This window comes from Cygnus olor, chromosome 1, assembly GCF_009769625.2.
Source record: "Cygnus olor isolate bCygOlo1 chromosome 1, bCygOlo1.pri.v2, whole genome shotgun sequence".
Lineage (NCBI taxonomy): Eukaryota > Metazoa > Chordata > Aves > Anseriformes > Anatidae > Cygnus > Cygnus olor.
In genome coordinates this window covers 176,073,836-176,086,830 of record NC_049169.1, presented here as the reverse complement: position 1 = coordinate 176,086,830, position 12,995 = coordinate 176,073,836, and the positions used below count along the sequence as shown (strand labels likewise).

The window sequence follows — 12,995 nt, the reverse complement described above, 5'->3', positions numbered from 1 at the left end:
AAAGTAGGGTGAGAAATGGCTTAATAACCCCCCCACCATCCCCCAAGCATGGGCCCCAAACAAACAAACAAAATAATAATAAAAAAGACTTGGTTTACAAATCCTTATAGGTCATGAAGAGAATGAGCACATTTGCCTCCTTGTAACCTTGCACATCACTACAGATTTCTATCATGATACAACTCCCTATATAGCCTGCATCTCCTTTTGTGCTCAGCTGTAGCAGTCAGTACAAACTGAGAGTCACCCACTTCCATCTACAGCTCATTAACATCCAAATTAGGTGGAGAATCACTTAAACTAGATTTAGGTGGAGAATCACTTAAATTCAACCCAAGCCCACCACAGAATCTAGAGAAGTTTAATTTGATTAGAACTACAAATCTTTTCAGATCCAATGATGTATCTGACAGGTAGGTAGTGCCTGTTTCTTGCCTACTGATGTGGTAACTAGTATGGCAGGGAAGCCACAGGGAAAATTAGGAGTCAGGATCTTGCCCCTGGAACATTCATTTATTTTATTTTAGAGAAAATGTAAAATGTTCCCTAGAAACAGACTCAAACCAGTTAAGTCTTTTTTGCTGTGCATCTTTCATTATCATTGAACTATTATGGTAAATGTAAAGGACTAGATGGTGAGAGTCAGAAATGTACTAGTACTGAATACATCCTACCAGTTCCCTGTGTTTTCAGGGGAGAGGTGAATATGTAATATATGTAAAGAGAATTTCCCTTTTTCAGATCCTTAGGAGCAATTACAATTCTCCACTCTCTTTACTCAAAATCTAGATTGCCATTTTATGAAGAGCCTGCTTTCCCAGGACCAGGAGTTGTCAATATTGTGCCAATGACACTATTTGACATTGAAATGCATTGGAGCAGTCTTCCGCCTGGTCTTCAAAAGTAACTGTATTAACAAACAAACAAACAAAAAAACCCACTATGTTCTTAAACTGTAGTTTTACTTGCCTAGGTAACAACAGACATGATGGCAGGGCTTTCAGAGCAGAAAGCACAAGCTAGCTCAAACCCCAGGGTATTGGCTTGGGGCAATATGTTGATCAGTGATGCTACGTGTACTTGAAACAGTCCAATTGCTTGTCTCATTTAATGCTTGTGGTAGAAAAATTGTTATGCCAAATAGAAGGAAACAATAAAGACTTTATTCTTTACACTAAAGAAATGCTTTTTAATATATTGGATTAAGAAGAAGAAATGATAAATTTTTCAAAATGAATTCTGTATGCAAATATTAAAAGTAATTTGTGATTTTTTTTTCTGCCTAAACTAGTATGATTTCTCCTAACATCTTAGTCTTAGGCCTTTGCTATTAAAACTGTTTTTTTTTTTTTCTTTTTTTTTTTTCTTCATTGCCAAGGATCTCTAAATTACTCTGTTTAAATAAATCCTAGCTGAAATATGCCCATATTTTTTTTCTATACTTAACCATCTGTGATATGTATTTTAGTTATCTAGCAGGATTTAATGTGCCATTTTTAAAAGGCAAAAATCTTCTATATGATTTATTATTGATTAAGTAATCCAAGGGTTTACCTTATAATATCAGGGTGCCTTACTCTGGATAGTAAGAAACTTCCCAAGTGTACATTGCTACATTTCCCACTTAACAAATTGTTTGCTGCAGTAAGAGTAAGAATAGTGACATATTCTGTGAGGCTCTGAGCAAGTGTTGCTGCAACATTTATACTAAATTTTACCCAACTTTCCCAGCCATCTTACTCTCAGGTGTCTGTAATGATGCATAGAACCAATGGATTCTGTGTTATGGTGCACATTGTACCTTCACCATAACCTGCCTTTGCCTAAAACTTCCTGTGGCAATATGAGCTGGAGTTTGTCTCATACAGACAACCCATAAAGAAGCTTGCATAGCATCTATAACTCCATGGACATCTCCAGGAAAGAACTGTGGCTCATTGTTTTTCTTTTGTCCAGTCAGTGTAGTGACTGGAGATTGGGGGAATAGTAATTTACTACTGGCAGATGTGAGCAGCAGCTTTTGACCACTTGCACATCCACCTCTGCCACTCTGTACTGTTGGAGCTCCACCCACTAGCCAGCACAGGTAAAGAAACAAACGGGCACATAAAGTTTGTTTGTTCGTTTGTTTAATTAATTAAATAAATAATTTTATTTTTCTTTTTTATTTGCAAGATACTGAGAATAATACAGGAAACACTTAATCACTGAAGTCCAAGACACTTTACGCCTAAGAAAAAGCCATGATGTGTAAATAAAATAAGAAATAGACAAGTATGCACTTTTGTTCTTTTTTTACAACAGTACTACTTCACTAGAACTCTGGTCCCCTATTTTGTAAGTAGGATTCTTCAGCAGAGTCAATAATGGTGACATGCGAAATGATAAAAAGAGGTTAGGACAAAAAAAATGTGGAGGGCAGCAGCGACAGATAGAACAGAATGTAAAAGCATATTCTATTAACCACCTTTTTTCCCCTCCATTTTATTCACATTTATTGAAATATTCCCATTTTGTTTCAAGATACAGGAAAAGGAGAGTTATTAATACATATTTCTGTAGAGTTATAAGGAGGCTGTAAGAGATGTTATATTATTATGCAGATGACCCTTGGTCTACGAGGTTTGAATAAAGTATCATTGTGCTTCTTATTAACTCTAACATTACTATGCCAGTTGCTTTAATATGTTTGAAACCTTCTGTTCTCATATGTTTTGATGAGTTGTTTATTCACAAAAAATACTTCGATGTTTTGTTGGCCTCAAAGCAGCACTCAGGAAGATACTGAAGTTGGCAGAATTATCTTACACCCACTTGTCAGGCTGGCAGAACGCATTAACAAACTTCAGGAAGTGTTCCCTTAGACTACCATTGATTGAAGGGTAAAGTCTATGACTGTAGCCTGTAAATATTTCCTGGCAGTAATTCAATATAGCTGCAGATCACTCTTCCGTAATGAACTGCAACTCCAACTTCCTGTTAAACTGAGCTATCATTGAAGTTCGTTACAGAAGTCTTTCAGAAACAAAGCTACCATGATCCTTACTCAACTCTTTAAAATATTAATATTAAATTAAATGGTGGTACACAAAGTAATTTAGGACATCAAAAAATACTGGAATAATAAACTTTAAACAGTGTACCAAATTATGTTTAGCTTACAAAAGGCAAGATATGTAAATTAAGCCCGGTGCAACAGGCAACCACTGTGCATATAACTGTGTAATGTAATGGGACGTGCATGTATTTATAGATGTTTTGAAGTTATTTGACTTATTCCTGCGTAGGTAGCCTCCAGGAGTACATTAAGGCAAATGTTGACATATGGTTTAGACCTGCATTTGCAAACATATACTGTGCAACTACATTAAAACAACAACAACAGCTCACATATGTTTATTTACTGATCAGGTGTTTCAGGAGAAAACAGTTTGTTTCTTGGATGTTACCTCACCTAATTTAAAGGATGCTCAGATGCATTCACAGATATCTTTGCTTTCTCCAGGACTTCCCACAGCTTGTTATTCTCCCTTCACATGGAAAAAAAATGTGACTTTTGGAAAAGAAGAAAACCTATGTATAAATTATATGCATATAGAGAAAAAGGGAAATAAAAGGTCTTTGCTTATTTGCATGACAGAAGAATCAAACCCTACCACCTCCTCAGGCCACTGTTGCTAGGAGGTATATATGAGTTATGTAGTTGAGTATTAATCTAAATAGACAGCATAGGCATAGTGGGGGGTGGGGGAAAGAACATTTTACAAATGGGGAGTAAGTAAACACAGTTCTTCAGAAATATGCAGTATCCAGAACTATATGTTTTGTCATGCATCCTGGCACAGTGATGCCTAGGAACAGTCACTGGATTGCCAGGATAGCAGTCCAAGCTGTCAAAGGGCGTGTCTGCAAAGGAGGTTTGACCTGAGGTCCTATGTCCAGTTGGATTAGCAAATGTTGTGTATGACTTTATCCATATCACTCCTTATATGTTCTGGCCTGAATGTCTCACATTGTATATTGAAAACTAATTTGTATTCATTTTTAAATGAACATAGCAAAAAGAGCAGGAAAGCACATGCAGTTCTATTCTATCTCATTCCAGGTGAATGTGTTCACCTCTGAGCAGCAGAACAGTGCTGCTTTTCGCCTGCTTTTTCTCTGGCCTCATGACTTGCATTCCTGCCAGAACAGTGTCCTGTTTTCAAAAGGGAAAGCCTACAGCTTAGTGAACTTGGTGAGAAGTGGTTCAAACCCTTGGAGGCAAAAGATATTTTAAACCCTATATTTCTGGGCTGAATTATTTGACCATTAGGCTAACATAAGCAGTACTATTGTTTTCTCTGTACATGTTTTTGAATAAATTCAGTGATACTACTATGTGTTAGACAAAACCTTGAGGATGCCTGTAGGATTGACTCCCAAGGTGGCTGCTCACAAACAAGCAGCATGCTCCTAAACCCTTTCTTTTTAAGTAAGCACTATTGGGCATGTATTTTTTAAGCTCCTAAAGAATATTTATTTGAAAATTGAGGTACCCATAGAGGGTTTATGTGCAGGATTTTAGGATCCCTAAAGCCTACCTTAAGCTTCTCCATCCCTTGTTCACATCTGATCATACTTAACTCTGTTCATATTTTAGTTCTGAACACCATGAAGAGCATAATATAGAATTATCAAGAGAGACATTTACAAGCTACATTCCATCAGGAAACAAACAAATAAATAAATAAATAGTGGAATAAGTTTCACACTGGATAGCAAAAACATACCATATGCTAGAAGGCCATTCTCAGCTTAGAAATGTTGAAGAACAAATACACATTATTAAAGGGAAAAAAAAAAAAAAAAAAAGGAAAGAACGAAGAAGTGTGAAATTTAAACCTTCCAACTTCAGAAAATTTAGCTTCTTCTGAATTTGCATTTGGGTTTATGTATTCTGAACAATATAATTAGATTTTTGACTCAATTTCTGCAAAGAGTAAGGTAGCCATTGTTATAAAAAAAAAAAAAAAAAAAAGAAACATCTTAAATCCCTATTTGTTAGTAATATTTTATTACACTGTATACATTATTTATATAAAGGATTAAAAACATAGTAAACCAGAAATGCCTTCTTAATAGCTATTACCCTGTGAGCACTGCCCTGCATTAGTGCAATCGATCTTCACATCATTTTCATGCTCCTGCAGTGTGTCTTCCCTATTTTAAATGCACAGATTTGCTGTAAGGATAGGATATTGTCGCCATCCGTAAGACAGCACCTAGATTTATGGGAACTTTGAAATCAGTTTAAAAACTCCTCAAGTCTCTTCCCAGTGTGATCATTTTCCTTCTGGGCCCAAGATCACTTCAGCTGTTCTGTGGCTCTGTCTTGAGTTTGGAAGAGAAGTTGACCACAATGTTGCCAAAGCAGTAACTCATCCATCACTCATAGTATGTTCTGTGAGTACTGACTACACAATATCATTTTCTCCATGTATCAGGGATGCTTCACTTGTCAGAGGCCTTTGAAAGTAGTCAGCTTTCATCAGTGTTTCTTGACAACATGGAAAGAATGAGTCACCTGAAGGAAGCGTAGGGCATAACATTTCAAAAGTGATATCTAAAGACTGATTATTCTTTGTCCTTGACACCCTGCCAAGGGCTAGATACAGTGAACATCTGGGAAGTAATGGTGCCTACAAATCACTGGTTGCCTACAGTCCCACTCAGGCCACAAGAGGATAGCATGCTTGACTTCAGTTCAATTTTTATTATATGCTGTAAACTTTTGACTGCTCTGATACATGTTGTCATTGATGCGTCAAGATTGGACCCTGACAGGGTGTCTGACCTGTCTGAGATCAACAGTGTTCTGTTACAAATAAAAAATATATAAAAGAATAGCCACACTTTTGTGGGACTTCTAATAATCAAACACAGTCAAGAGCTGTGTCATAGGGAATCAAAATACAGGGGTGGCATTAGCATGTAACAGTGTTCTTAGGCTAGATGAGAGGGTGTACAAACATACTGCCAAAGTGTCCTGTGACGTATGAGCCATATGCTGTGGCATTCCCTTTCTTGCTATAGATGTCTTTGTTGTGTTGTACTTCCTGCTACTAACTGCTTCAATATTGTTGTAGGTTTTTTTGACCTAAAGAAAAATCACCAAAAGGCTTGGGTGAATATTGAGAATGTTCCCTTGGTATTGTTTTAAAATCTTTTATAGGTGGATTACTATGCTATGTTTTACGATTAACCTTCTCTGATGTTATCAATACTAGCCAACAGCTTGTTCTGTTAAATTGAAATTTGGTATCAAGTCACTGCTTTTTTTTCTCCTCCATTAAAAATAAATAAATAAATAAATAAAATTTCTTGTCCTGTAAAAGCTAGAGGAGGTAACAATAACAGTGTTTTCACACCCATTCGAAATTCAAAACAAAGAAAAAGAGGACCAATGGGGCACTATTGCCCCAAAGCCTGTTTCAGATTTTAATTACAGATATACAGATTTCCATACAGGATGGAAAGATGTGGCCCCTCAAAAAATGGCACTGAATCCTTTGAACAACATCTGCAAACAATACAATTTCCTAGTTATGTGTCAGAGTTCTGCCAAGGCAAATGAAACATTACAATGCAGCTAACATCTGAACCAAATGACTGCATGTAAAAGACGCCTGTGCATGAGAGTCACAGAGCCATTTCAGTGTAGACAGCTGAACCTGCAGGATGTAAAACAGCATGAATTTAAGAACTCACTTTTTCTCTGAATATTTAAAATCAAAGTATATGTTTTCTGGATCTCTCAAAGTATTCCAAAAGTTATGATATTTTTTTTTCATAGAGATAGCACTTATATAAAATACTTCAAAAAAAAGTTATATAATCTCTACACTATCACTACCGTTAACCCGTAGTACCATTTAGAAGGAAACCTTCAGTTATTATTTATCTAACAGGTATCTGTAATCTCTGCAACTACTTAACAATTGGACCAGTATTTATAGCTCTCTTATTAAACACAGACAAATACATAGGAAGGAAAGTAATATTTCACAGTTTAAATAAAGCCTTTAAAAATTGCAGATCCTTTTGATCCTGACATAGCATAATGCCCTCCGAAACAACAGAAGTGTCCTGTGAACCTGTAATTTATATGTCTATAGACTTGCAGAAGTTATAAATTGTTGAGATGGAAATTGTTTCCTAACACTGGCTCTACCTTTTGATAAACAAAATGTGCAGAACTCAACTACATTTTAAAATTGTGGCATTATAGGCAGAGTCTGATTAGAAATTAGTAGAAATTTATTCTCAGAAAGAGTCGTTAGGCATTGGAACAGGTTGCCCAGGGAGGTTGTGGAGCCACCTTCCCTAGGGTATTTAAGAAAAAGTTGGATCTGGTGCTTAAGGGCATGGTTTAGTGGGTAATGGTGGTAGGGGGACGGTTGGACCAGATGATCTTGGAGGTCTTTTCCAACATTAATGATTCTATAAGTTCATAAGTGGTAGCAAAAATTTCCATTAATGTCCATTTTATAGTTTGACAAAAATTATCTAACATAGTCTAGACACCTTCTCAGACCCTATTTTTTGATATGTTGTATTACATAGCATAATTTGAAATCACGCAAGTGATTCAGCTTCCACTTAATTCTTTGAGTCAATACAATTTAAAAAATCATACATTGGAGAATGTTTCTTTCTAATACCCTACATTTTCTTTAATTTAGTGCCCATAGTTCCACATTTTTGTCCTTTCTGATGACTTAATTCCACATGTTTTGGTAATTACACCCCTTCAGTACTTGTACATAGGCAACATAACATATCTGTGACATACATAATTAAGGACTAAGGATCAAATTAAAATAAAAAAAAAAAGTTAAATGAGAAAAAATTGCATTGATAAGAAAAGGACCATGTTATAATTTGGCAATTCATTTTCCATGGCCTCCTAAGTCCTTCAAGTAATTAGAAATTCAAAATGCAAAAAAGTACCAGAACTAAAACCAAAACAACAGAATAAATCAACATATAAGCTTTCCTCCAAATTAGGTAACAATGATAAAATAAAGCAGCTATCTAAATAATAAAAAATTAATATTAATAAGAAGATATCTTGCATGTCTGTGAAAAGATATGGAATATTCTACTTCAAATGAAGTAGAAGAGTGATTCATGTGAGTATTATTTTCAAAACAGAATTAAACAATAAGGAGGTCAAAATGGTGGGTAAAATGTAACATAACCCACACAGATTGTACTGTAGCATTTAAATTTTTTCAGAGTCACAAATCACAAGATGGTTGAAATGATTGAAGTTAGCAGGGATCTCTGGAGTTGTGTGTGTCCCCCTCACCCCCCTGCCTCACCCCATCCTCTCACCTCCCTGCTCAAGCAAGGACATATCCAGTTGGCTTTTGTATATCTTCAAGGATGGAGATTCCATAACGTCTCTGTGCAAGCTGTTCTGGTCTTAGCCACCCTCACAGTAAAAATATATATATATATATATTTTTTTTTTTCTTATGTGCAAGTAGAATTTCCTGTCCTTTAGTTTGTACTTATTCATTTTCATCTTGCCAGTAAGCACCACTGAGAAGAGTCTTCCACCATCTTCTTTTCTCCCACTCAGCAGGTATCCATATACATGGATAAGGTCCCACTTGAGTCTCCTTTTCCTCTGGATGAATAGTCCTAACTCTTTCAGCCTCTCCTTACGTGTCAGATTCTTTAGTCCCTTAATCATATCTGCTGCCCTTTGCTGCACTAGTTCCATCATATCTATGTCTCTCTTGTACTGGGGAGCCCAGAACTGAACCCAGAACACCAGATGTGTCTCACCAGGGCTGAGTAGAGGGCAGAGATCATCTCCCTTGACCTGCCTGCAATGCACAATGTTGAACTTCATTAAATTCGTTTCTGCTAACTTCTGCAGCTCATCAAGGTCCTTCTGAATGGCATTACAACCATCAGATACATTAAACAATCCTTCTAGCTTTGTATTGTCTGCAAATTTGCTGAGGGTGCACTTGGTCCCATCATCCAGGTCATTAATGAAGAAATGAAACAGTATTGACCCCTAGGTTACATCACTAATGATTAGATTGGATTTTTTGCTGCTGATCACATCCTTTTGAGCCTGGCGGTTCACCTTCCTTTCAGTCCACCTGACTGTCCACTTCTCTAGTCCATTCTTCATCAGTGTTACTGTAAGGTTTATATGGAAGACATTGTCAAAAGCTTTGCTAAAGTCAAGATAAACAATATCATCAGTTCTTACGTTATCCACTCAGATAGTAATTTTGTCACTGAGAGCTGCCAGGTTGGCTAGGCATGATTTGCCATTTGTAAATCTGTGTTGACTACTCCCAAGTACCTTCTTTTCCTGCACATATTTTGAAATGCTTTTTAGGAAGATATGCTTCATCACCTTTCCAGGGATTAAGGTGAAGCTGGCCAGCTGGTAGTTTCCCTAGTCTTCCTTCTTGCCATTCTTGAAGACAGGGGTAACTTTTTTTTTTTTTTTTTTTTTTTTTTGAGTGTTTTCCACGTCATTTATCACCAGGCCCCCTGTCACTTTCAACAGCTGGTCCACATATTCCCTAGTATTTCTTTTGCTGCTAATGTGCCTGTAGAAGCCTGTGATTTTGCCATTCGCAGCCCACCTCAGATTCAGCTCCAGGTAGGTTTTGGCTGTCCTAATCCAATTCTAATTCCTGTAATCTTAGCAGTGTCTCTATATTCCTTCTTGGTCATCCGTTCCTGCTTCTTCCTTTAGTATATTTACTTTCTATATTTGACATTTGTCTGGAGTTTCTTATTCACCTCCGAGGATCTCCTGCCATCTTTGCTCCCTTTTTGTTGGGTTCAGGCATTTGGAGGAGGTATTTGAGCTTGAATGATGTGATCCAGCTCTCCTGGACCTCTATTCTCTCCGTCATAGTTTCCTGTGGAATTCTTCAAAGTCATTGGCCCCTAAAGAGGCCCAAGTCTGCTCTCTTGATGCCCAGGGTTGTGATACTGTTATTTGTCTTGCCCCTTCTTCTTGGGATACTGGACTCCACCAACCGTCTCATGATTCCTTCAGCCAAGGCTGTAATAGCCTTCATGTCCTTGTTCTTCTTTGTTTGCAGGTATGAGATCCAGCAGGACATCCCATCCTCATGTCTCTGCCAGCTCCTCAATCACCTGTGTCAAGATATTACCGTAAATGTATTCCAGAAACCTCCTGGGTTGCTTGTATATTGCTCATTTGCCCCTACAGCAGATACTGGGGTGGTTGAAGTCCCCTACAACAACCACAGCCTGTAACCATGAGGCTTCTTTCATTAGCTGGAAGAAGGCCTGACCTTCCTGTTCAGGCAGTCTGTACTGACACCTGTCACAATGACACCCATATTGGTCTTGCCTCTAACCTTATCACATAAGGTCCTTGCAGGCTCATGCAACCTCAGACAGAGACTTTTGCATTCCCATTGCTTTCCCACACAACAGGAAACTTTCACTCCTTGCTGTCCTTCCTAATGAGCCTGTATCCAATCACAGCAGCACCCCAGTTATGTGAACTATTCTACAACATCTCTGTGACCCAAGAAGATAGCAGACCAGTGACTGCATGTGGACCTCTAATTTGTCCTGTTGTTCCTTATATTGTGTGCATTAGTGTATAGGCACTTTAGAGAGGCATCTCTACATGTATACCAAAGAAATGTATGAGATTTTCCCCCATAATTCTGTTCTGTAGACACTTCCTTATCTGTGCATACAGACCTGGGGATGGACCACTGCTGTCATGTTTTGCTATTTTCCAGGTTCTTGCTGTCCCATATTACACTGTACCATTTGCTTACCAGTACAGTCCATCACCTTCTCACCTGATTGTGGGTCATCATGTCCCTCCTGCATCATTCTTTGTTTAGAGATTTCCTCACCAGGTTGGCCAGAATTTTTGCAAAGATGCTTTTACCCTACTTGTTCAGGTGGATTCCACCTCTTCCTGACAGTCCTTGATCCTCAAAGAGGGTACCACAGTGGTAAAAAACAAATACCTATTGTTGATATAATCTGTGCAAACAGCTGCTGACTCACAAGATCTGCTCACTCCCCCTCAAGTCATTCCCCTTCATTGGCAGGATCAAGGAGGACCTCCAAGTCCTTCACCATCATGCCCAGAGCAATGAAATCACTCTTGATGTAATTCAGGTCCCCCTTGTCAGCATCCTTTGTTCTCATAAGGAAGAAACGCAAGGAGTGGTGGTCCCTGGACTAGTCAAGCCTCAAGAGCCTCTCCACAATGTCCTGGATCTGAACTCCTGGCAAGCAGCACACTTCCCCCAAGAACAGGCCAGGTCAGGGATGTCCTGGTGCTGCTGTGTGGGTCAAGCTCAGCTGACTTGAGTGTTTCACTGGACACAGATCCCAACCCCTTGTCTGCTACCAGGGTGCTGACCTTATTCTATCTTCAGCTCATGATTAAATGTAACTCCCAAATCCTTTTCCAGAGGTGTTATGTTGTTCATTCTGTATTAGCCTTCAATCTATCTTTGCCTCTATTTAATTCCCCCCAGTATTTATTCCATTTGCCAAGATCCTTGAATCCTGCCCTTCAACAATATTCCAGATCCTCACAGCTTCGGTCTGTCATCTATCAACTAAATCATTGACGAAATATTTTAGCGGAAGTGGGGACATATTGAAATATCAACCTCCTTCCTTCCCTCCAAACACAGATAATTGAAAGAGCATTGTCGTTTTCAGAAGTTTCACATATTCTAGACAAATTTATTTGCAAAAATACATTAATGTGAAATACTGTAGAAATTAAGCCAAAGCATCACATTCAAATGTAAATATCTAGTAAAAACAGAGGGTGAAATTTCTGTGAAAACAAAGGATTTACTGAGTAGAGGCTTTATTTATTTATTATTTTTAATATATCAATACTATTCTTATTATGATTTAAAATGTTTAGTGCTATTTACCCAATTGTATATGTAATTGAGATATGAAATTTAAGTGAAACAATAAAACTGGTTTCTATTAACACATTGCAATATTTTATTTACAATAAACAGTATTTGCTGTTACAAAATCCTAATGTCCAAATCCCAATCTTAATGTCTAAATGTATAATGGTTTGTAGAAGATAAGAGAATTCTGTTGTGATTTTCATCATGCTCTTAAGGTGAAATGACAGAGAAAGGGAAAGGTAACAGTGTTTCAGGTCAGATTGTATCCTTCTCCTTGTTATACAAAAAAGATAATGACAGAGAAGAATTTAATGGAAAACAAAAATTTTTCTGTGAGAGGATCTGGCTGAAAAATCACCTTATACAATGTGATGTAATGGTAGCTTTTCCTTTTTTAATTGTTTTCTAATCCAGCTTAGTCCTTAGTATGTACCTTGGCAAGAGATTTAGTTGAAACAACAGATACAGGAAGTTTAAAGTTAGGATTCATCTCATCTAACTTTAACCATCTAGAAGTCAGTTGTCTAATCAGAGTGAATTATTTAGGTCTTCACTCTTATTAATGGAAAGAGAGAGGCATCTTTACCCCTTCCTAAAATAAGTAGGATTAATCTAAATTATTAGAGTTGCTTATCTTGTGAGATTAATCTAAATTTGCTAGAGTTGCTTATCTTTGGATTGACTACTAAGGGAATCTCTATACTCCATTTGAGACGGTTAAGTGGAATAAATCTTAGTTTACATGAAAGACAGTTGTATTTTAAGAATTAGAATGAGGCATTTCACTTTCCAAAACAAGAATCTACCACAATTAATACAGGAAAAGTCAAAGTTTGGGTATGAATTTCAAGTAAAGCCTATAAATTTGATACACTTACCAATGTGAAAAGAATAGGCTTTTCTTTTAATAACACTTGTCTTTCCCCCCCCCCCCCCTTTATTAATGAAATGAAACTTCAAGATGTGTAGTCAGCACTGTACCTTTCACTGAGATGCAACAAAGGCTGTATTTATCCAAAAAGAGGTTAC

At 37.3% G+C, this 12,995-nt stretch overlaps 1 long non-coding RNA gene across 1 annotated transcript; it reads left to right on the top strand.

The window, feature by feature from the left end:
• The first annotated feature begins 336 nt into the window (after positions 1–336).
• On the top strand, positions 337–2,262 carry LOC121063594. The gene is made up of 3 exons (XR_005816079.1): positions 337–413; positions 1,957–2,086; positions 2,176–2,262. It is a non-coding gene; the product is annotated as an uncharacterized LOC121063594 (long non-coding RNA).
• Positions 2,263–12,995: the final 10,733 nt, after the last annotated feature.